The sequence below is a fragment of the Hyperolius riggenbachi genome, chromosome 3 (assembly GCF_040937935.1).
Source record: "Hyperolius riggenbachi isolate aHypRig1 chromosome 3, aHypRig1.pri, whole genome shotgun sequence".
NCBI lineage: Eukaryota > Metazoa > Chordata > Amphibia > Anura > Hyperoliidae > Hyperolius > Hyperolius riggenbachi.
This window is the reverse complement of record NC_090648.1, coordinates 231,972,690-231,998,713: the sequence shown is the minus strand read 5'-3', so window position 1 is coordinate 231,998,713 and position 26,024 is coordinate 231,972,690. Positions and strand designations below refer to the sequence as shown.

The window sequence follows — 26,024 nt, the reverse complement described above, 5'->3', positions numbered from 1 at the left end:
GGACCCTTAGGGGGAACATGACTGGTGAGTTTCGGGCCCCTAGGCCGAAGAGGTCATAGCCTAGGGTCACAAAAACCTGTTTATTTGGGCTATTTCAATGGTAGTGATGGTGGCGTACATAAATCGCAGCAATGGCCGTTAGCAAAGTCTGAATCTCACGAAATGTCTCATGCAGGTAGAAGACATATTGTTAGACTTGGATTCCAAAGATGGGGTCCCTACATCTCTGCAAACCAGAGTTACAGGGGTCCAAAATTGGTAAAATCCCCCATAGGCTTTCATTGGGCCTCCTATTTACCGTTCCAAAATCTCACACCATTTCAAAGGGCAATGGCTCAGCAGTGGCAAAACTCACCAGTCATGATCCCCCTAAGGGTCCCTACAATGCTAAAAAATTTGGTACTGCTGAGCCATTGCCCTTTGAAAAGATGTGAGATTTTGGAAAGTGAAATAGGGAGGCAATGAAATCCTATGGGGGATTTTACCAATTTTGGACCCCTGTAACTCTGGTTTGCAGAGATGTAGGGACCCCATCTTTGGAATCCAAGTCTAACAATATGTCTTCTACCTGCATGAGACATTTCGTGAGATTCAGACTTTGCTAACGGCCATTGCTGCGATTTATGTACGTCACCATCACTACCATTGAAATAGCCCAAATAAACAGGTTTTTGTGACCCTAGGCTATGACCTCTTCGGCCTAGGGGCCCGAAACTCACCAGTCATGTTCCCCCTAAGGGTCCCTACAATGCTAGAAAATTTGGTACTGCTGAGCCATTGCCCTTTGAAAAGATGTGAGATTTTGGAAAGTGAAATAGGGAGCCAATGAAATCCTATGGGGGATTTTACCAATTTTGGACCCCTGTAACTCTGGTTTGCAGAGATGTAGGGACCCCATCTTTGGAATCCAAGTCTAACAATATGTCTTCTACCTGCATGAGACATTTCGTGAGATTCAGACTTTGCTAACGGCCATTGCTGCGATTTATGTACGCCACCATCACTACCATTGAAATAGCCCAAATAAACAGGTTTTTGTGACCCTAGGCTATGACCTCTTCGGCCTAGGGGCCCGAAACTCACCAGTCATGTTCCCCCTAAGGGTCCCTACAATGCTAGAAAATTTGGTACTGCTGAGCCATTGCCCTTTGAAAAGATGTGAGATTTTGGAAAGTGAAATAGGGAGGCAATGAAATCCTATGGGGGATTTTACCAATTTTGGACCCCTGTAACTCTGGTTTGCAGAGATGTAGGGACCCCTTCTTTGGAATCCAAGTCTAACAATATGTCTTCTACCTGCATGAGACATTTCGTGAGATTCAGACTTTGCTAACGGCCATTGCTGCGATTTATGTACGTCACCATCACTACCATTGAAATAGCCCAAATAAACAGGTTTTTGTGACCCTAGGCTATGACCTCTTTGGCCTAGGGGCCCGAAACTCACCAGTCATGTTCCCCCTAAGGGTCCCTACAATGCTAGAAAATTTGCCACTGCTGAGTAATTGCCCTTTGAAAAGATGTGAGATTTTGGAACTGTAAATAGGAGGCCCAATGAAAGCCTATGGGGGATTTTACCAAATTTGGAGCCCTGTAACTCTGGTTTGCAGAGATGTAGGGAACCCATCTTTGGAGCCCAAGTCTAACAATATGTCTTCTACCTGCATGAGACATTTCGTGAGATTCAGACGTTGCTAACGGCCATTGCTGCGATTTATGTACGTCAGACTCGCCACCATTGAAATTGCCCAATAAACAGGTTTTGTGACCCTAGGCTATGACCTCTTCGGCCTAGGACTGCATTGAACGCGACCCACGCATTGTGCGCATTCTGGACAACACCAATTACTGGGTTTATACCCTTCTGGATCCACGGTACAAACACAATGTTCCAAAACTGCTTGAAGAAAGAGCCAGACAGGTCAAAATGGAAGAATACCAGCAGGCCCTTGTGGAGACTTTAAAGAGGACATTGACATCCTCCCCCTCCTCTAGCCAGTTGTACGCCGACAGACTGACTTCCGCAAACCCAGGACGACCAGGAGGGCAGCAAACAACACAAGCCGCAGCTAGTGCCCAAAAGGGAATGGTATCGGCAGTGTCCTTGGAGTGGGAAAATTTTCTGACACCCATGCAGCAGCACACAAAACAGAAAGCGTGCAAATCCACCTCCAACACCGATCGCCTGGAGAAGATGGTCAAGGACTACATGTCAGATGGCGTAGCTGTGTTGAACAATCCATCTGCACCCTTCAACTATTGGGTATCGAAGCTAGACACCTGGCACAAACTGGCAATGTACGCAATAGAGGTGCTGGCTTGCCCGGCAGCCAGCGTTATGTCGGAACGCTGTTTCAGTGCTGCCGGAGGCATCGTCACAGATCGGCGGCGTATCCGCCTCTCCACAGAAAATGCAGACCGTCTGACTCAAATTAAAATGAATCAATCCTGGATTGGAAACGACTACGCAACACTCCCGGACCCCAACCAAGTAACATGAACAATGAACATCTGTGATGGGTTAGCGTTTCCGGTCCCTGTTTATTGAACCTCTCATCTGTATTACATTTATGACTGCATGGCGACAAAATGCAAATTGCTATCCGCACGCTTCTTGTCCTCATGCAAGGCCTGGGTTGTTGTGTCTCAAAGCGTGGCCTTCTCCTCCCGCGCCACCCTCCTCCTGTTCCATCACGTGTGCTGCTGCTGGGTTAGCGTTACTGGTCCCTTTTCCTGGAACCTCTTATATGTATTACATTTATGACTGCATGCCGACAAAAAGCATGTTACCTGTGCAAAGAAAACAGACATTTCCCGCATTTAAAAGACAGTTTTCCCTTTGAAACTTTAAAATCGATTTTCTTAAAAACTATAAGCTCTTTTTGCTAAAATTTTTTTCCTCTTGTACCCACTCCCAAGGTGCACATACCCTGTAAATTTGGGGTATGTAGCATATAAGGAGGCTTTACAAAGCACGAAAGTTCGGGTCCCCATTGACTTCCATTATGTTCGGAGTTCGGCCATGTTCGGCCCGAACCCGAACATCTAGATGTTCGCCCAACACTACACGTGACCCGTTCGGCCAATCACAGCGCTAGCCGAACGTTCGGGTAACGTTCGGCCATGCGCTCTTAGTTCGGCCATATGGCCGAACAGTTTGGCCGAACACCATCAGGTGTTCGGCCGAACCCGAACATCACCCGAACAGGGTGATGTTCTGCAGAACCCGAACAGTGGCGAACACTGTTCGCCCAACACTAGTATTGACCATAAAGCCAATTTTTCCATCCTGAATGAGGACACAGCACTTAGACCTTATCTTTATGACTACGTTCTACTGAAATGTAATAGGTTCACATGGAAATCATCTCAGAAGACCTCAGAAGAACTATCCTCGGTTCTGAAAAGTGTTACACAAGAAAACCTAGACTTAGCAGGCCAGAGCAACTACAAAGTATACTTACAGGAGAAATGATCTACTAAGACCAGTGCAAGGGCATTCTTTTTAAGGCTCACCTAATAGCATACATTTCACACCGATTTAAAAAACTTTGCTTCAACCTTGCCCTACTTTGTAGTATGATGGATATCCTGAATGCATTTCATTTAAACAGTTGCTAGCAAAAATATGAACTTACTCTGGGCTACCCACTCTCTAATTGGTGAAGCAGTGATCAGGATGGCAGCCCTGAAGCTTATATCTCTTAAAAACTAGTCAGCTATGGTAGTTTCTACATTTTTTAAGGAGGCTTAGAGAGTTCCTCTTTTTAGTTTTGAAATAACTTATAGATACATTTTTGTCATGTGGCCAAAACCCAGTGGCTGACCAAGTTATCAAGGGTATAGTAGAGAAGAGTTTTTGAATTTTTTTTCAGTGGCAGTAACATTATTTTTGGCATGGGGTGGTTAGTATGGGATTTTGGAAATTGCAGTTCTATGAAGCGTGGGCAAACATTACACAATGTTTTTTTTTAGATTAGAATAGACCAAAAGGTGAAGTTGTATACTGTAATTCATATAGTTCTAGTTTATACAAGTGACACACAAACACACACATTCATGTACTTAAGTGGCACAATGGTGTAATGGAAAGCAACCTCACCAGGGTACCTGGTTCAGATCTGGGCTATGGAATTTGTATGTTTGCATGGATATCTTCCAGGTACTCTGGTTTACTCCTGCATCCTAAAATCATACAAATAAGTGCGTTGGTTCCCCAACAATTGGCCTAAATGTGACCACACAAAATACAATAAAAATATTTGATAGTCCCACTTTTAGACAAAAACGATTGCTTGTTCTGAAACATTGAAGTGTGTGTGTGTGTGTGCGCGCGCGTGCGTGTGTGCGTGTGTTGGACATTTCTGATCAATTTTTCAGAAAATTGAATGGTTTAGGACAGATTGTCAATTTCTTGATTTCAATTTTTTTTTCAGAGTTTTACAACATTTTTTTAATTATAACTGGGGAAAAATAGAACACAGGTATGTACATTAGTCAGTTTTTTTTTAATATTACACACAGTCTAAAAACCAGATTGTGATTCTCAAATTGAAAAAATATATTATAAATTGTATGGTATGTGTCCACCTTTAGGCTGCAATAGAAATCTAAGACAATGACTGACTATGGTAGGGATAAGATTGTGAGGGACAGTTAGTGACATGACTATATACACTACATGAAGTGCCATGGAAGATGTTAGTGCTATATAAATACACAAGAATAATAATCATGTGCATACAAAAGCAAAGACTAACACACGTACTGATGTAGATGTTTTGTTTTAACTTTTGTTTCTTAGTCATACGTCCTGTCTGTTGGGAAGAGGGTTTAATGTTTTTCTAAAGGAAGGAATTTCCTCTTATTGAATTTAATGAGATTAATCTTATTCCCTGTCCTGCTAGAGATTATTTTCTAAATCAGAACAAAGATCTTATCCAAAATTCAAAACATTTTCTTGTGACTCTTCCCAGACTTATCCTCTTTTGAAACACAGGAACGTTATTTCTTGAAAATGTACAAGAGCAAAGTGATTGTTACGTAGTTTGGGACATAGAAAATCCACTAAAACACTAAAAACATGACTAATCTTCTACATTTACAGACAAATGATGAATATGAATGCATGACAAATTACCACTTCAACGGATAATGTCAAAATAGGTAAAAACTAGTGACCACTGAGACATTCCAAACATAATTCCAAGATGTCACACTTAAAAAGGAACAGTAACAACATATACTAGAATGCAGTAAATTATTCAGGGTATCCACTTTTACATTAAATATCCTAGTTTCATAATCACTTCCTATAGCTATTTATTGCTGTAAATTGACATGTAGCCCTGCCCCCCTCCCCGAGCATTCTGGGAGACCAGCTATGTTTTTGTACTGGTTTTTGAACAATCGGTAAATGAACGTTCTGTACCACCTGTGTAACATTTCAGAAAGTAAATCAGGGAGAGAGAGATTTTACAATGAGCAAACACTAGCTAAATAATTTATGCATTTATATTGTAAAAAAAATAAGTTTTGGCACTGCATAAAACTTATATGTTTTTTTTTTAAATAAAGTATGTAATCAAAGGCATCAAAACAAAATCTTAATAGATTAATTGTCAACTGCAATGAATTATCCTGCCTATCGGACCTGTAGGTAGTCCATTACATTGTTTTTCATATCCCGTCAACCCTGAAAATATGCATTACAAACATGCATCTACTCCATTACACAAAGTAATAGCTTATTGATTGGGCAATGATCCAATGAGAAGAGAGAGACAGGACACCACAATATTGCACTCACGTCTAGTAAAGTGAATGATGGTGGAAGGCCAAAACCTGGTCGGGAAGGAGAACGGGTACTTTCTATATATACCTACTGACTGGTGATACTGAATTACTGTGCACTTTACTGGGAGTGAGTGCAATATTGTTGATGCAAGCTTATGCAAAGAGGTCCAGTGTGCATGGACCCACAATATGAGCTAGATTTTTAACATGAGTTGTTTTTAATAATTTTAATAAACTGTAACACCAACCCCACCCCGTGTTACAAATTAAGCTGGACTCCAGTACATATGCTTATGATGACGGTCATTTGTCCCCATTTTTGAGCACCGGGTGTCTGCAGGAAGCACAGAGTGTGGGATCCAGACTGAGAGTGCTGTGGATTGGAATCCTCTGGCTGCTGATTTTGATTTGATTCTCACCAGTGCTATATTTTAAATCATACAACGCCAGGGCCGGATTTACCACTAGGCACTGTAGGCACGTGCCTACAGGCGCCATGTGCTTCAAAGGCGGCAGGGTAGTAGTGCATCACTTATCTTTTCAATTGCAACTGTCCTACACGCAATGGCAGCGCTCTTGCGTCAATCTGCATAGGCCCGCTGGTTACAACTGCGCTCAGCCACCTAGTACTTCCGCCCCGCTCTATATCCGCCTGCTGTGTTCCTGCTCTGTTCTTACTCATCATCAGTCACTGCAGTGCATCTGACCCCTGCGACTGGGGGAAGGGGGCGGGGCGCGCACACTTCGGACTTCAGCTGTCGGGACTCGGAGATAGGTAATTTAGTATGTTTGCTTAGACATAGTAGAGGAAGCTGTTGTCTCCCTCCCTGGAATTCGGAGTGGACTTCTTCATGCTTGAAAAGGGCAGCTTCGTGCTTCAGTGGTTCCAGGAGGGAGATCGTAACCTGCTGCCGCTGGGAAGGAAGTTCAAAGCTGCCCGTGGTGTAGTATTTCTTCAACGTTACTTAGCTAGCTGTTGGATTGTCTGCAGGGAGGGAGAGTGTATGTATGTGTGAATGAATGCACGTATGTGTCAGTGTGTCTCAGACGTGTCTGTGTCGGTGTGTCTCAGAGTGTGTGTGTGTGTATGTGTCAGTGTGTGTCTCAGATTGTCTCAGAGTGTATGTGTCAGTGTGAGTGGCTCAGGGTGTGTGTCAGTATGTGTGTCTCAGTGTATGTGTTTGTGTGTATGTGTTTGTGTGTATGTGTTTGTGTGTATGTGTTTGTGTGTATGTGTTTGTGTGTATGTGTCAGTGTGTGTGGTTCAGTGTGTGTGGTTCAGTGTGTATGTGTCAGTGTGTGTGGCTCTGTGTGAGGCTCTGTGTGAGTGGCTCAGAGTGTGTGTCAGTATGTGTGTCTCAGAGTGTGTATGTGTCAGTGTGTGCCAGTGTGAGTGGCTCTGTGTGAGTGGCTCAGAGTGTGTGTCAGTATGTGTGTCTCAGAGTGTGTATGTGTCAGTATGTGTGTCTCAGAGTGTGTATGTGTCAGTGTGTGTCAGTATGTGTGTCTCAGAGTGTGTGTGTATGTGTTTTTAAAGGAAACTTTAAAGTACTTCCGAAGTGAACATCAAAATCTATTTTTTACTCACCTGGGGCTTCTTCCAGCCCTGAAGAGCAGTCTCAGTCCCTCTCCACAGCCCCTGTCCTCCTAGGTGTCCCTGCTGGCTAGCTGTAAGGATCGTGACCTGCCGGCGGGTCAGCTCTTCTACACCTGCACGGACACTCGTGCCCTCATGTCCATGTCATCTGGCGCGTACTGCGCCCGTACAGTAGTTGTGCGCAGGCGCAGTATGCGTCAGATGACGTGGACGCAGAAGATCCGACCCGCCAGCAGGTCGGCATAATTGCGGATGGCCAACAGGGACACCTAGGAGGCCCGGGCTGTGGAGAGGGACTGAGACTGCTCTTCAGGGCTGGAAGAAGCCCCAGGTGAGTAAAAAATATCTCTTGATGTTCACCTCGGATGTCCTCTCACTGTAAAGAAAAAAATAAAATAAAAAGAGGCCAGTTACTTGGGGCTTTTTCCAACCTCTTAAGTCCTTCTTGGTCCTCGCTGTCATTCTGCACTGCACCGTTCAGCCACTCTGGCCCGCACAGGGTCGATCCCGGCTATGGGTGCACAATCAGGGAGGTGAGTTCCATGCATGTGCGGTAGCCAGCGACTGGGCGACCCGCCCAGCTTTCATAGATGGACAGCGGAGAAACGTCACAGTGCTGAATGATGGTGAGGGACCAGGGACTGAAAGAAGCCCCAGCTAAGTAACTGGCCATTTTTTTTTCCTCAGTTAAGTGTGGGAGGTGAGAGTCCCTAGGAGGAAGGCTTAATGGGGGGGGATGGCTTGTCTAGGCTGCATGCGGACTATATATAGGGTGGTGCAAAAGACCGGCCCCGCTACCTGTCACATGTGCAAGTTAACGGGCAGACGCTGGCCGGTCCCCAAGCACGTCTCGCTTAATCCCAGTTGTGTGTGGCCCAATCCGACTTTCTTGAAGCTTGTGACGCCTGTATTTGCTGCTGTATGCTGTACGTTCTCATATGCAAATGCAGCTGATACAGGCTTCAATAATAGCAGGGAAGAGGCGCACAGGTACAGACCAGCCAGCGTTTGTTGTATACCCACTCATGACAGGCAGTTGGGTTGGTCTTTCATGCACCACCCTGTACTTTCTAAAGACAGGTGAGGGGATTGTTGCCTAGGCCACAATCAGATTTAATAAGCAGCAGGTGTTACTAGCTCGCAGACAGGCAATGATGAATTTATAGCACCCACTATTCCTGTGACTACAGAGGGGCCTGATGACTGAGGGTGCCCACCTCTTTCCCCACATCCAAGTAGCAAAGCATGAATACCAACTCCAGGTCCTCTTGTCTTTTCTTCACTGCCGCCATTCAGGGAGCAGCTGCGTTTCTCCATCAGGGTCCCAAATGCATATCATGTGACACTGGGAGCCTATGTAGGAACATTGCTGCATGCTGAATGGATATAGTGAACAGGAGAGCAGAGAACTCAGACTTTGAAAAGGTATTTGTGCTCTGCTATTTACATGGTGGAAAAGAGGCAGCACCCCCACTTCCCCCCATAGTTTCTGGGGATTAAACTTTACACTGGCCTTGCTTATTAGGGGTTGGAGGGACGGAAATTCTTCGTGTCAAAAAGAGGGTGTGGCCTGTGCTGAGGGCGGAGTTTAGGGCGCCAAAACTTCTGTGCCTATAGGCTCCTGAACTGTAAATCCGGCCCTGTACAACGCAATAAACTTCAATTGGGAGTCAGACAGTTGAGTTAACAACAGAAGAGTAGAGATTTTCATTTAAATAGAATCTGTACTGTCCGATTTGTACAATAAAAAACATACCAATCGAGTCACTGTGATCCCCTGGATCCCTCTTTGCCATTTCCGCCTCTCCCTGCCGCGATCCTGGCTTTTAATCGCCAGTTTTAGGCAGTCTTTACAAACAAAAAACATGGCCACTAACCAGGAAGTGATGTTTGTATATATATATATATATATATATATATATATATATATATATATCTACACACACACACATATACTAATATGTGTGTATGTATTAGGCCATACACCCTTCAACCTCGTGTCTAGTTTTACTCCGTACTAAATATCCGAATGATGCGCTGCCTCCTATATATACTGTGTACTTCCCCCACCTCTTGTTTCCACCCCATTCCTTTAGATTGTAAGCTCGCAAGGGCAGGGTTCTCACCCTTTTGTGTCTTGGAATGTTATTCATTTAATAGCTTGCACTCTGTTATACATTTTAGTCATCATGTTAAATCTGTTATTGTAATCACCACTTCTGTATTTGTACCAGTGTCCATATTTGATGTATATCATTGTCTGTATCATTATGCATCCCTTGTTTGTTTTCTTACATTGTACAGCGCCACGGAATATGTTAAATAATGATGTATGTGTGTATATTTGGCGCAGTTGGTGAGCTTAAACGCGTTAAAGCGTAACAAAGAGCCCCTGTCACTGCTTTCCTGTTGTGTACTGCAGCCCCTCTGTATATATATATATATATATATATATATATATATATATATATATATATATATATATATATATATATATATATATATATATATATCTCATGTTAGAGTATACTACAAGTTTTTCTTACATAGTGAATTATCTGCACTCCAGTCTGGGATTCTCACAGTTTGTCAGCATGTGACAGGCAGCTCCCTTCCCCCCTCAACCTCACAAACTGTTGAAAGCAAAGACACTGTCTGTTAGAAGTAAACAAAGCACACAGAGCCTGCAGGGGGCATGCATAACTTGTACTCATTGCAACAGAAGCAGCCCATTTCTCTCTGGGTAGACAAAGCTAGACAGTGCAACTAAAAAAGGCTGCAGTAATCCAGGCCACATTAGAACAGGCATAGGAACTTATTGGATAGAAGAAATAAGGCAGAAAATGTTGTTACAGTGTCTCTTTAAAAAGTAGTCAAACCAAAAAGTAGCTTCAGTCAATAAAAGAAGCAGTGTGGATAAAGAGGGGGCCCGGGATTCTGTATTGAACATCCTGAAGACTTCTAGTAAGAAGAAAATGAAGAGGACACAAACTTACTTTTAAGACTGGTGGTAGTGTTTTTTTTAATATAATAATTAACACACATGGTTTGTTTTTATTGATTTTAACACTTGTGGATAGTGAGTAATGGGTCTGTCAAAATACCTCTGTGCACATTGACTGGGGTGAAGGTGGCAGCTTGCTGACTTTGGTGATAGAACAAGAAGGTAGCAAACACTCTTAATATTGCCATTCCTTTCTGTGGGCAGGAACAGTTCACTGTGCCTATCACAGCTGGGCATGGGGCTTTGTGAGACAGGAGGATTCCTTGCCCCTTGCAAGGCACCCCCTTATGCACAGGGATGGATTTGGACATTTTACCACCCAAGGCCCACTGTCACCAACCAAGCCTTGTCCTGTGCATGCCCCCTGTCCCGTTTGTTCCACTGGTCTTGTGTTGTCATCTTGTGCTCACCCCATTATGTGTACCTCCCTGGTCCTGTGCTCTCTACATTCTGTGCTGTGCTTGTGGGGAACACGGCACAGGATGGGGGAGCACAGGACCAGTACTCCACAGCTTGCCCCTGTAGAAGCAGGGTGACTACGGATGGGGCTACTGCTTGGTTATGCTGTGGTTTACATGTTTGGCAATTAAACTGCCTTAGTGTGCCAGCCAGCTGCCCACTGCTTGATTCCTGATGCCCCAGGCCATGGCCATTCTTATGCTAGATAAGCGTAAGGGCTGGTGGAAGTAGTTCACCTGCCCTTGTCTTACTCCCCACAAGCTCCCATGCCTATTGAAAAGGCTGGGATACATTTGTAGAGATGGGCCATGATAGAGAGGGCAAAGCAGGTTATTCTGCTATAAATAATTTGGGTCTTGCTACTGTCCTTTATCAAAAGGTAAAAAGAGAAGAGAACTTCCGGGCACCACTTGCATAAAGAAGTCACCTTTAATTCATATTCCCGACACCTTCAAAACGTACATGCAATAAATCTCAGCCTAACAGCCGTTAACCTGCTTCTACAGAGGCCAGAATAGGTAGCCTGGTCTATAGGTGTTCCCAGTATAGGTAGTCAGGACTATAGGTGTCCCCACAATAGATAGCCAGGTCTATAGGTGTCACAATTTAGGTAGCCAGGTCTGTAGGTGTCCTCAGTATAGGTAGCTAGGTCTATAGGTGTCCTCCAGAATAGGTAGGTAGCCAGAGTGCCCCCCCCCCAGACAGGAGGGGAGGCAGCTCAGTAAAGGGGGAGCAGTGTGCACAGCGTGGGCAAGGGGGGACGTCTCCCCCCCGCCTCACCTTTGGGCTCCCCCCTCCAGAATTAGTTCGTCGGCGGCTAGCAGCGAGCAGAGATCGACTTACCGCTGCTTCTTCCAAACCTAAAGGAAGGTTTAGGTTAAGTATGATTAAGTTTACGGGAGAGGTTAGGTTTAAGAAGGGGGAGAAATTAGGCATCAAGAAGGAGTTTAACATTTGAGTACTTGTGCACATTGTATGTAGCTACGCAAGAAAATATATTCTTTTGTAATAAAGACCCCACTTTTAACTTAGCTGTAGGGAAGGCAGTGGTTCCTGGATAATTTATTTCTATGAAAGCATTTGCATGAGCATTTGTATGCGAGTGTGCAAAGGGTTAACTGACTTTGCTGTTTTATTAGGCACACCCCCTTTAGCTCCGCCCTTATAACTTATTTAAATGTGCTAACTTGAGGTGATGTGCCAGGATCTGTTTGCATTTTCTTGTAACTTACCCTTGTGGCCAGGGTTTAATCTAGTGCACTTCTTTCTTCCCCTGTCTGTGACCATTGTCCGTATGCACACAGTTTATGCTGTGTGTATGGTGCACATGGATGTATTTTGTTAGCTCCATTGTGGGATTAGTTTGATGCACTATCTGTCCCAAGAGAGAATGGCAGGATATGTTTTCCTAAATTTTAGATAGATTTGATGCAATAAATGCTTGCATGTTTGCACTTTGCATGTTACAGGGCAGGGTTAGGACACAAATTCTGGGATACCTCGGCATTGTGTATTGGACTATGCAAGAGTGTATTCTTTTGTAACAAAGACCCCAGCTTTTAACGTAGCTATAGGGTTTACAGTGGTTCCCTGATGATTGATTTGTACGGAAGCAATTGCATGTGAATGTGCAAAGGGTTAAGTGACTTTACCATTATTACTTACCGCACAGTCAGTCCATGACTTTTACATTCTTATCACATGATATAACACCACTTATACCATGGATATTTACAGGGCAGTTTCTAGGCTAAAATGCACCCAGGGCGAGGGTGTAAAAATTGCACCGCCCCGCAGAGCCAGGTATAGGTGCCCGCAGTATAGGTTAGCCAGGTCTAGTTGCTCTCAGTATAGGTCCCCACAGTATAGGTAGCCAGGAATAGGTACCCCAGTATAAGTAGAAAGCTATAGGTCCCCCCAGTATAGGTAGCCAGGCATAGGTGCCACAGTATAGTTGCCCCCAGTATAGGTTAGCCAGGTAGGTGCCTCTAGTATAGGTAGCCAGTATAGTTGCCCCCAGTATAGGTTAGATAGGCAGGCGCCCCCGGTATAAGTTAGATAGGTAGGTGCCCCCAGTACAGGTTAGCTAAGTAGGTGCCTCTTATATAGGTAGCCAGAATAGTTGCCCCCAGCATAGGTTTGATAGATAGGTGCCCCCAGTATAGGTTAGTTAGGTAGGTGCCTCCAATATAGGTAGCCAGTATAGTTGCCACCAGTATAGCCTAGGTAGGTATGTAGGTGCCCCCAATACAGGTAAGATAAGTAGGTGCCCCCAGTATAGGTTAGTTAGGTAGCTGCCCCCCAGTATAGGTTAGATTAGGTAGGTGCCCCCAGTAAAGGTTAGATAGGTAGCTGCCCCCAGTATAGGTTAGATAGGTAGCTGCCCCCAGTATAGGTTAGGTAGCTGCCCCCCAGTATAGGTTAGGTTAGGTAGCTGCCCCCCAGTATAGGTTAGATAGGTAGGTGCCCCCCAGTATAGGTTAGATTAGGTAGCTGCCCCCCAGTATAGGTTAGATTGGTAGCTGCCCCCCAGTATAGGTTAGATGCAGAGAGGAGACCAGCGGCTAGTGAGTGATCGGCGATTGGAACCAGGGAGGTGAGTAGCTATGTACAGCGCTTCCCTGCGCATTACTCTTCATTTGAGGGGGGAGCACGGAGGGCGGCCCGGCTCCCCCCTCCATTACAGCACCCTCCTCCCAATAGCTCTCAGGGCAGCCGCAGAGCTGCACGGCCCCTAGAAACGGGCCTGGATATTTATGTATTCTCTTACATTAGAATAGAATGAAGTTTTTAGTGTAATGTGCGCTAAGTTACATTTATGTGTCTAATTTATGTCGTCACATCAGTCAGACGGTCTGGATTCCTACTATTACTGGCATGCAGCCCTGCAATGTGTTTGTGTACATAACCACAACTCTGTGATAATCCTTTGAAATAAAACTATACATACTATACATAGAACTGGGAGCTGAGAATGTAAAGAGAAGGAAGAGATGCTGCATTGAAGGGAAATGCCCTTAGCTGGACTTCGACCTTTAATGGTAGTGATACCTATAATTTACAAATAACCACTTACAAATCATGCATCATATCAACCATCTGACACTTACAAAGAAGACAGTTTGAAATGGCCAGGGATAAAAAGAGAAATGATAGAAAAATACTCTAAAGGGTTTATTTTATGGTTTTTAAATTGTAGTTTGCATTTCCATGAGCAAAAGGCCTAACCACAAGGTCATGATCCAGAGTTCCCAGCAGATAGACTGAGGAAGAGTCTCTACACGTCAGTCACATCCACGTTCTTGGCAGAGAACCTTTCTGCAGAGGATGCTGCTAGATATTAGAAAGCCTGAAATAAAATGAAAATGCTATTTAACTGGAATGAAAGAGCATCTAAAGCAGAGAATAATATGCCATCTACTCCCTTCCACTTATCAGTATCTGATATTACTGCTACTCTTAACTTGGTTTTATACAAGTGCACATTCCTGTGGCCCATTCATCGCTACACCCACTTAGTAGTCTTGTCTTCTCCTGCAAGTTACAGAAATTGTAGTAAGAGTGTAAGATTCAACAGGAGTATGATCTTGTGGAGTTATACAAAGTTCAGCACAGAACCAAGAAGAGAGGTAGCAGGAACACTATGGCCCATATGCAATTCACTTTTTCTCCTGAGTTTTCTCCTAGGAGATAATTTTTTATCTTCCATTTAAATTAACTTTTTAGCACTTTGCAAATGAAAAAGTACCAAAAAGTAGGTGAAACAATGCTGTAAAAGTTATTTTGAGTATTTGTTTGCTTGCTGGCAGTTTAAAAGGCATTTTATTTAGAAACTGTGAAAATATCACCTAGGGGAAAACTCAGGTGGAAAAGTGAATTGCATATGGCCCCATCAGTGAGATGGTAAATGGGTAATTTGGATTATTATCGAGAACTCCTTACAAATACATTTTTTTGTGTGCAAAAGCCAAATCTGTGAGTGATATATTTCATAAAATGTTGTTTCCTTATGGAGGGATTATATTTATGCCTGATGTGAATATATACTGTGTATGTACATATATGTGTGAAAATAGTACTCTTCTATGCTGGGGATACACGGGTTGACCGGCGGCTCGATTAGCCGCCGGATCGACCCTAGCCACATCCCCGCCAGCGCTTCCTTATCAGCGCTCGATTCCCTGCCATTGTCCGCCAGCGGGGATTGAGTGGGCGAGGGTCGAGTGGCATGATCGGGCCAGCTGAATATTATCAGCTGGCCGGATCAGCTGGTCGATACACGGTACAGAAACGTACCGTGTATCCCCAGCATTAGAGTCCCAAGGCCAAAAGTTTAAGCTTTCTACAAAAACCATTTCATTCATAATGGTAGGGAAGATAAAGATCTAAAGAAATGACAGAGATGCTGGGACCTTCGGCAGCAGCAGGGGGTTCATGAATGGATCGGGAAGCCTCTGGACTATCCAGAGAATTCCATCTACTAACAAAAATGTTCATATCAGAATGTTGAAAAGGCAAAAAAAGAAAAAGAAAAAAGGAATGTTGAAAAAGCAGGCCAGGCAGTATATATACTGTATAAAAAACATATTTACAGTTTAGGTAGCCAGGTATAAGTGCCCCAGTGTAGGTAGCCAGGTATAGGTGCCCCTTTATAGGCAGTCTAGTATAGGTGCCCCCAATATAAGTTGCCAGGTATAGGTGCCCTCAGTATAGGTAGCCAGGCATATGTGCCCCCAGTATAGGAGCCTGGTATAGGTGCCCCCAGTATAGGTAGCCAAGTATAGGTATCCCCGGTATAGGTAGTCAGGTATAGGCAACCCCTGGATTATAGCACAGTAGAAGGGAGCAGAAGGCAGAAACAGCCGCAGGGAGGGGGCCAGACTTCCCTCTCCCTCATCTTGAGTCCCTCTTCGATGCTCGCCCTTTCAGAAATTAGAGCAGTGGGTGCAAAAAAGGAACACAGACTCACCTCTTCCGGGTTCCATGTGATGCCATGTGTCTCCAATGCCGCTCACTCTACTTCCGCTAATCAGGAAGAATAGTGAGCAGCACTCAACTTACTGAGAAAGAGGGACTCTCTTTATTGCAAACACTTTTGGGCAGAACCCCCACCCCCAGGGACGAATTAATTACACCTTCAGTCAGGCACTCTTTGTAGAAACAATGCACAGGATCGGTTTTAATATTTCAAATCATGCTGGGCCTTTCTTCCATCACTAATTTTCCATTATATTACCATCAGATCCAAATGTGACCTGCCAGCTTCATCTTAAAATAAAAAGGGATCAAATAACGAACATTTTCATAGGATGCAAGATATAGATCAATTTATTGTGATAAGTAGCAATAAAGTTATTGGCGAATGAATGGGAGGTGAACGTTGCTCGGATGCATGAGGTTTTCGACACTGCGGTGCTGAAACGGTTAAATTCTTAGACCATGAGGCTGAGTTCTAAAATAGTTTTAAAGCAACACATTATGCATTGTTCACATTGCAATTCCCATTATATCCATAATTTTATTTTCCAAGCAATGCATTACTGTAGTTTATAGCAGTGTATCCTTTGCAGCTCTGCAGGCTAACAAATGAAACAGTCTGCTCTAGTAATGGTCAGTTAAAGTCACATGATATTTGCAAACAAACTTGGCTGGCCAATGAGTGGAAGTGAGAACTTGAATATATGATTACCTGAAACTGAAAAGTGAAATAAGTGTATATTTTGATATGATAGCACAAAACTATAAGAGCTGTTGTGATTGATGTGAGACATTTTGTACAGGAAAAGATATCAGACTATTTCACTGAACAGCAAGGCTCAGTGTAATTTTCCTTCTTAAAACAGAAGGTATGTGCAACAATTCAGCTTTAAAGTGGTATGAAACTTGCCATTTCTTCTTTGCTCTAAAAGATTTATTACACCATACCACAAAAAATGGTAGCAGAATAGCATTCAAACTGTTAAAACAGCAATCTCTTTTTCAGTGGGCAGCTTCTGGCTGCTTCCGAAGATGTGTGTAACATTCTGTGGAGATGCAGCTGCGGGCAGTCAGGATGCCCCCGCAGCTGCTTCGGATTCCCTGTCGGGTGTTTCTCCTGTCTCTCCGGCGTCTAGCACAACAAGGGGATTGTCAGTGGCTCATAGGGTGGCTTTGTTGCGCGCGCGTGCACAGACAGGACCTTTATGCAGGGAGGAGGCGCGTCAGCTGACTTGCCGGTCGGCTGACGTCAGAGGAGGCTCTCGGCAGCTCGGATTGGCTGAATGGCGTGGGCATGGCCAAGGGGTCTCCTCCACTTCTTAAGCCTCCGAGAATCACTTGCAAACTGTCTGCTGTTGCGAATGCTTCGTGTGAGCACTCAGACCTTAGATAGTTCCGGTGTGATTTGATCTGGGAGGAAACCAGGGATTTCACACAAGGCTAGGAATTGTTATTACTACTGTTATTATTGCTTGATTATCTGTGTATGACTCTGGCTCTCTTCTGACTACTCTTACGCTAAGAGATTCTGTACTTTTGCCCATCTGATCCTGTTGCTGACTCTGCCTGAAATACCTCTATCTTTCTGCCTGCCGATTCTGTACTGTATCCATCTGTCTGTTGCCGAACCGATCTGTCTGACCACTCTACTCACCAGTGAGCCCTTGTCACTGGTGAGGTTCCTTACTGATAGTACCGACCAGCTCCTCTGGTGAGGTTCTGCCAAAACGAATCAGTATTACAGATGCACCAAGCACTGTACACTTGCTATTACCTTGTTAGCTATACTTGCATTATTGGTGATTCTGCAGATCACCATATAATCAGGTATAGTGTCTGATTTATTGGTGATACAGCAGATCACACAATAACCAGACTTCTGTTTGCTACACCAATCGTTACAATGTGATATCTTATCTTTTGTTTACTAATTGTAGCTCACAAAGGAATGTAAACATTAGCAGTGCACTGGAAGTGAGCTGCCACACATAGTAAAAGTAGAGACAGCTGAGAAATGATCAATAGATAGATTTTAATATATAAATACAGCAGCTATGCAATAAAATGCAATGACAGCTTTCAGAGCAGATAAACTGTACTTTGGGAACTTGTAATTTGTAAACAGACAATACTACTTGTGCACAAAAGCAGATATGAATAACAATATCTACATGGCGCTGCTACTACGACTTCAAAAGAAACCTTCAAAAATACGCAAAATAAGTTCCACTTCCCACCTGCTGCTGCCTGATTAACGTGGGTTAACTCCTACTCCCACCAATGAAATATTCCACAAATTTAAACTCTATAGGCGCGTTGGTGATAAAGATGTGTTCATATAGAAATTACTCTGTAGTAGATAGGACAATACCTTTATTGTAAAACAAGGACAATACCAACATGCCTTACCCACAGATCACTCTGCACATACATACATACATGGGAGTACAAATGGCGTCCTGCATAAAAATGATAAAAGTGTGTATATATACACATATATGTGCACCGTCACAAAATCATATGCTAAAAAATGACAAAAATGATGAAATAGTGTCTCTGAATAGACTCACAACACTCTACGTATGAGCAATAGATTCATAAACTAAAAAATACCAGAGGAATAACGTCTCTCTAAAAGGCTTCCAACTCCATGTTAGGGCTACAAGAAGAATTGGTTTCAGCTCTCCTATATTGGACAGTGTCTCCAGTCTTCTGTTTCATATAACGGACATACAGCTAATAGGGTAGAAAGCAATACCTTAAACCAATGAGGAGTGTATATCACCTGTAGTATTCCCGCTATGGCTCCGAGATCTTCACCTCCACCTGATCGCCGTCATACCGAGTAGCGTGAATAGGATACCCGACCTTCCGGCTACGAGACGTCACAACTCTCACTTTTCCACAGTCTTGCGAGAGTGTCTCCGTAATGCCGTACCGCCACTCCCAGCTACTGTATCACACTGTGCGTTCCAGCTAGGCTCAAGATCCGGATTTCCTGCGTTCCACAAGCACCTATAGTCAGGGCCGGATTTGTACTTTTTACCGCCCAAGGCTAACTACAGTATACCATCTGTATGGTTGTTGTCTCTGTGTGCCCCAATGAGAATTCTACTTACTTTCTATCATTGGATGTCACAAACAATAGCTATTTCAGTAATATGCGTATAGATTATAAGTTATGTTTTCCTCAACAACTTTTATGTTATTTTTGCCATCTCATTAATGATGGACCCATTGTGTCTTCACAGGGGCGTAACTAGGCCCCACCGGGCCCCCCCTGCAGATTTTCAGAGCGGGCCCCCCCTCCCCTCCCCCCCCCCCTGGGGCCCGCTCGGGGCCGTTTTGTGGGTGCTGGAGGGGTGGCAGCATGAGGGGAAAGCCTTGCCCACAGTCGGCGGGGAGAGGGGTAGTTCCCCCCTCTCCTTCACCTCGGGGCTCTCCCCTCTGCGCTCCCCTCCAGCTCGTAAGTGTGTGGGGCTGTGGTGGGCAGCGGGCAGCGGGCAGCGGCGGGCAGATACATACCTGCTTCCGTGCGTTCCATCGGAGAGTTCTCCCTCTAGCGGCTGACGTCACTTCCGGAAGTGACGTCAGCCGCTAGAGGGAGAAGTCTCCGATGGAACGCACGGAAGCAGGTATGTATCTGCCCGCCGCTGCCCGCTGCCCGCTGCCCACCACAGCCCCACACACTTACGAGCTGGAGGGGAGCGCAGAGGGGAGAGCCCCGAGGTGAAGGAGAGGGGGGAACTACCCCTCTCCCCGCCGACTGTGGGCAAGGCTTTCCCCTCATGCTGCCACCCCTCCAGCACCCACAAAACGGCCCCGAGCGGGCCCCAGGGGGGGGCCGGGCCCCCCCGCGGGTGCAGGGGCTGCAGGGCCTATTCCTACGCCCCTGCGTCTTCATGTGAGTTAGGCTGATGTGTACCTGCAGGATGTAGCGCTTACAGGACTTGCAGGGATGACACAAGTACAGGAAAGAGAGTTCAAAGGTTAAAGCTGTCCTTGTAGATAGGGATGGCTGCATAAGACAGCTTTACTGCCCCTTACTGAGCGCCCCTAAATTTCTGGTGCCCTAGGCCATGGCCTAGTACTTCCTTGTTTGCCAGAGAGTAGCGTGAATAGGATACCCGACCTTCCGGCTACGAGATGTCACAACTCTCACTTCTCCACAGTCTTGCGAGAGTGTCTCCATAATGCCGTACCGCCAATCCCAGCTACTGTATCACACTGTGCGTTCCAGCTAGGCTCAACATCCGGATTTCCTGCGTTCCACAAGCACCTATAGTACTTCCTTGTTTGCCAGAGATTGTACAGGATAATACAAATTTGTCCAGTATATTACTTGAGGTGGTAATGGAACCTCCTGGTTAGATACCTTAGTAGTCTATGGGGCGCCCCTCCAGACTCACTTTGATTGACATGTTTCAACAACGTCACTTGTCTTCATCAGAATCAGTATCTAATTCTCCATCTTTATATATCCAGTAAACTCCTCCTCTTCCACAACTGGCACCAGGTGCCAGTTGTGGAAGAGGAGGAGTTTACTGGATAAATAAAGATGGAGTCCACAAGGGAGAACTAGATACTGATTCTAATGAAGACAAGTGACGTTGTCGAAACATGTCAATCAAAGTTAGTCTGGAGGGGCGCCCCATAGACTACTAAGGTATCTAACCAGGAGGTTCCATTACCACCTCAAGTAATATACTGGACAAGTTTGTATTATCCTGTACAATCTCCGGCGAACAAGGAAGTACTATAGGTGCTTGTGGAACGCAGGAAATCCGGATGTTGAGCCTAGCTGGAACGCACAGTGTGATACAGTAGCTGGGATTGGCGGTACGGCATTATGGAGACACTCTCGCGAGACTGTGGAGAAGTGAGAGTTGTGACATCTCGTAGCCGGAAGGTCGGGTATCCTATTCACGCTACTCTGTATGACGGCGATCAGGCGGAGGTGAAGATCTCGGAGCCATAGCGGGAATACTACAGGTGATATACACTCCTCATTGGTTTAAGGCATTGCTTTCTACCCTATTAGCTGTATGTCCGTTATATGAAACAGAGGACTGGAGACACTGTCCAATACAGGAGAGCTGGAACCAATTCTTCTTGTAGCCCTAACATGGAGTTGGAAGCAGGGCCGGGCCGAGGCAGAGGCTGGAGAGGCTCCAGCCTCAGGGCGCAGTGTAGGAGGGGGCGCAGAATTCATTCAGCTGTCATTCCTAATTGTGTTTGAAGCAGAGAGAAATAAGAAAAAGGGATACATGGCAGTGACTGCAAGCCAGATAACTAGATATTAAGGTGTTGGGGAGGTTGTGGGCCCTGTGGCGCCTCTTAGTCTAATAGCAATCAGTGTGTGACGGCTGGGGTGGGGGGGATGGGGGGGCGCACTTTGGTGTCTCAGCCTTGGGTGCTGGAGGACCTTGTTCCGGCTCTGGTTGGAAGTCTTTTAGAGAGACGTTATTCCTCTGGTATTTTTTAGTTTATGAATCTATTGCTCATACGTAGAGTGTTGTGAGTCTATTCAGAGACACTATTTCATCATTTTTGTCATTTTTTAGCATATGATTTTGTGACGGTGCACATATATGTGTATATATACACACTTTTATCATTTTTATGCAGGACGCCATTTGTACTCCCATGTATGTATGTATGTGCAGAGTGATCTGTGGGTAAGGCATGTTGGTATTGTCCTTGTTTTATAATAAAGGTATTGTCCTATCTACTACAGAGTAATTTCTATATGAACACATCTTTATCACCAGCACGCCTATAGAGTTTAAATTTGTGAAAAGCAGATATGGTAACTTTATGGGTAATACAAAGTAAAAAAACAGATTTTTATTAAATTTTGTCACAGAGTTTTATCCCACTTTAAAGGACACCTGAATAACCCAAGAATACATGGTGTAAAAATTGGACAAATTCACACAAAAATTGGTTTATATGCGGATAATATAATATTATATCTTCAAAAACCCCTTATATCACTGCCAAATGTCACTACTGAACTAAATTAGTTTTCTAGAGTCTCCTTTTATAAATTAAATGAGAAGAAAACAGTCATTCTCCCCTGCCACATACCAAAGAGGATGAGGGAAGCCCTTCAGGCCTCTTCCCATTTCTCCTGGACTGACAAAAGTATTAAATTTCTAGGTATTCAACTTACACCTACCATAGCCCAGATCTATAGAGAAAATTATAACCCTTGGCTAACCAAATTTAAAGATAAATTAGATTCATTAGCAAAAGTAGAATTCTCTTGGTCAGGCAGAATTGCTGCCTTTAAAATGATGATTTTACCCCAACTTTTATACTTGTTCAGAAATCTGCCTATAAGAGTCCCTCAAAATTTTTTTACTACCCTACAGAGACTTCTGAATAAATATATTCTTAACAACAAAAAGGCCAGATTCTCTAACAAAATCCTCACAACACAAATTTCTAAGTTAGGCCTAGGAGCCCCCAATTTGGAACTCTATTATATGGCTACAATCTTGGATCAGTCCAGATCGGTCTGGACGGAGGATACAAGCAGGCAATGGTATCTGACGGAAGAGGCACAATTGCCGTATAGCCCTTATAAACTATGTCTGCAGTCCAGACTAACCTGGAAGATCCAACCAAATATTAAGAATCCAATTACAGCTAATACCCTTAGAATTTGGAAAGAGGTGGTTAAGCTTTCTAGAGAAGACCCCCTGGCTATACCTCTGACAACCCCTCTTGAAGCTTTCCACACTACCATCAGAAACATTTCCTTAGACCACTGGATTGATTGTGGGATAACATCTGTGACAGATTTGTTGGAGAGCTCTGGCCTTAAATCCTTTGACTCACTAGTGACCACATATGGAATCCCATCCACTGATAAATGGATATATGACAAAATGAACCGATTTCTGAACAAGTACTCATATAGCCCAATTGCATTATTGCCTAAAATTAAGAAGTTAGTGCAGTCGGAGGGAGTAGGCCTGAGGGGCACATCCACCTTTTATAATATTCTACTTGATCTGAAAGGAAAACATCCCCAATGGCAATTGTCTAAATGGCAAACTTATTTACAACGTGACATTGATGAAGAGGAATGGGAGATGACTGTTCAGTCCTTTAGAAAGTCTACTCATTGTATCGGTCATCATGAGGGCTTATTTAAGTGCATTTGGCAGTGGTATATGACCCCAGAAAAAATATCACAATTTGATTCAAAATGTTCCCCACTTTGTTGGAGGGGGTGTAACATGGCGGGTACTATAGAACATATATTATGGGAATGTCCCAAAATTAGAAAACTCTGGGATGATGTTGGAGGTTTTCTGAGACAGCTGCCAATGTCACTCCAGACGATACCACCTGGTATGGCACTCCTTCATTTGGGAACTAGGGACCTTCCCCCTCAAGAGAGACTGATTGCTGACCATATTTTTATTGTAACCAAGAATCAACTGGCATTACACTGGAAAACACCTCATATACCGAGATTAGAAGAGATCCTTAGGAAAGTAGAGTCTAACTTGTTGGCAGAGAAGGCTTGGTCTATCAGATGCGGGAACTTACAGTCTTTCATGAGGAAGGTTGATCTCTGGCCTACTGTGTACACGGCATCGAGGGTTCTGGAATTCTGAGGTGTCCTCCCTCCCTCCTTCTCTCTCTTCTTCCTCATGGTCCTTCTATTACCTTCTATCACCTTTTATTACCTCTCATTACCTTTTTTCACCTCTATTACTTTTACTACAGTTATTACTTCCTCTACCCCTTGCATTGGAGACAACAGATACAAATTCAGGTTTGCTGGCGATTTCCCCCTCCTTCCCCCCCCCCCCTGGAGAGAAGCTCTTCTTATGCACATGACCTATTGGACCTCACTAAAGGTAAAGTTGAACTTACACCATTCAACACTAATTTGGATAGTATGGAAAGCATAGTAGTTTAGTTATTAGTTTAGTTAGTTGTTTAGTTTTGTTTTGTTTAGTTTAGTTTAGTACAATATCATTAATCTACAATCTGCTAATTTTTTCAGACATTTATTCTGAAATTGTGCTTACCTCTTATCTGGAGTTAATTTAATGCATCTTATTATAGTTATCCTCAGTCAAGCGTTTATTCTGGAGACTGTGGGCTAAGATTCGCAGGCTCCACTCCCTGGAATCTCAGTAGGGGGTTAACTCCCCCATTTTCCAGGTTGAGAGGATCCTTATTTCTCATTAATTTAATTCCATACTCTCTCAATATATCTTAGAAATGTACACTTTAAACTTCAAATACTCATTATCAAGAATTTACTCCAGAGGTTGCAATTGTGTCAATATTATTTGACACAGATTTATTTCTAGTAAGTAAGTAAGCACAATTCATATCATATCAAGTTGAAGATGGTTTAAACTTTCTATACACAGCATTTTAATAATTTGTTATAATTTTGTAATTTTCATAGTTTCTATATCTTAGTGAAATTTCCCATAATTTTTATGTGAATATTGGTGCTTTTCCACATTTATAGATAGGTCACACGCCTGGGTGCGTTGAACGCGTTTTCTGCGCGTTTGCGCGTTTCTGCGCGTTTACGGTTTTTGCGCGCTTTTGCGCATTTTGCACGATTTTGAGGCTCTTTAAATTCTAACGCGGAATTCCGCATGGTAGCATTGCATTTACGCATCGGGATGCGGATTCTGTACCTTTATGCGGATTATATGCAGATTTAAGCGGATTTACAATCTATACAGTACTATTGAGTGTTTCTTTTTTATTCTACACCATCTCAAAGTTACATTTAACTTATTAATAAGCTAGTTATATGACTGAGTTTTATTTTTATAATGAAAATTTATATGTTAATGTGGGAAACTTTTTTATATATTGTTTATTTGTTACTTGTTATCATAGTTTTTATATCTTAGTGAAATTTCCCATCATTTTTATGTGAATATTGGTGCTTTTCCACATTTATAGATAGATCACACGCCTGGGTGCGTTGAATGCGTTTATAACGCGTTTTCGCACCAATTGGCGTCTTCCGTGCGTCCTACACGTTGGCGCGTTTTTCACGCGCTTTCTGCGCGTTTGCGCATTTTTGCGCGTTTTCTGCGTGTTTGCGCGTTTTTCGCGCGTTTCTGTGAGTTTGCGCGTTTTTTGTGCGTTTTTGCGCGATTTTGAAGCTTTTTAAATTCTAACGCGGAATTCAGCATGGTAGCATTGAATTTACGCATCTGGATGCGGATTCTGTACCTTTATGCAGATTTAATGCAGATTTAAGCGGATTTACAATCCACACAGTATTATTAAGTGTTTCTTTTTATTCTACACCATGATTATAAGCTGCAACTTTATTTCAAAGTGACATTTAACTTAATAATAAGCTAGTTATACGACTGAGTTTATTTTTATAGTGAAAATTTATATGTTAATGTGGGAAAAACTTTTTTATATATTGTTTATTTGTTATTTGTTTTACACATATTGCACACTATGCCATTAGATACTTACATAACTTGTATGCTGAAAAATTTTTCAATAAAAACTATTGTGGTAAAGGACACCTGAAGCAAGAGGTATATGGAGGCTGCCATATTTATTTCCTTTTAAAGAGATCCAGAGACGAAGCACCCTCATGTATTTTACCATATATATCAATGGGAACTTGACAGTAAACACCTACCCTTCTCTCTGTTTCATTCTTCTCTGCTAAATCTGTCTGTAATCAGCCCTGATAAGAATCCCCGACTGAGCATTCAGTCTAGCTTTCACTGGAATGATTCAAGCTGAGTCAGTCTTCTGTGATGTCTTTTCAAGCCCAAGCCTTCCCCCTTGTGGCTCTGCTTTGCTGCTTCGAGGATAAAAAGCAGCAAAAGCAGAGCCACAAGTAGGCAGACTTGGGCTTGAAAAGACATCACAGAAGACTGACTCCGCTATAATCATTCTGGGAAAAGCCAGACTGAATGCTCAGTAAGGGATTCTTATCAGGGCTGATAACAGGCAGATTTAGCAGAGAAAAATGAAACAGAGAGCACGGTAGGTGTTTTACTGTCATGTTCCCATTGATATATTGTAAAATACTGGGTGCTTCGTCTATGGTTCTCTTTAAGCAATACCAGATGCCTGGCAGTCCTGCTGATACTGTGCTTTTGATACTTTTAGCCCTAGACCCTGAACAAGTATGCAGCAGATCAGGTGTTTCTGACTTTA

General features: G+C 43.6%; 1 long non-coding RNA gene across 1 annotated transcript in view; it reads left to right on the top strand.

Moving 5' to 3' along the window:
• Positions 1 to 26,024, top strand: part of LOC137561343 (uncharacterized) — a 79,598-nt gene that overhangs the window by 17,695 nt on the left and 35,879 nt on the right. The gene's annotated exons all lie outside the window — the stretch shown is intronic.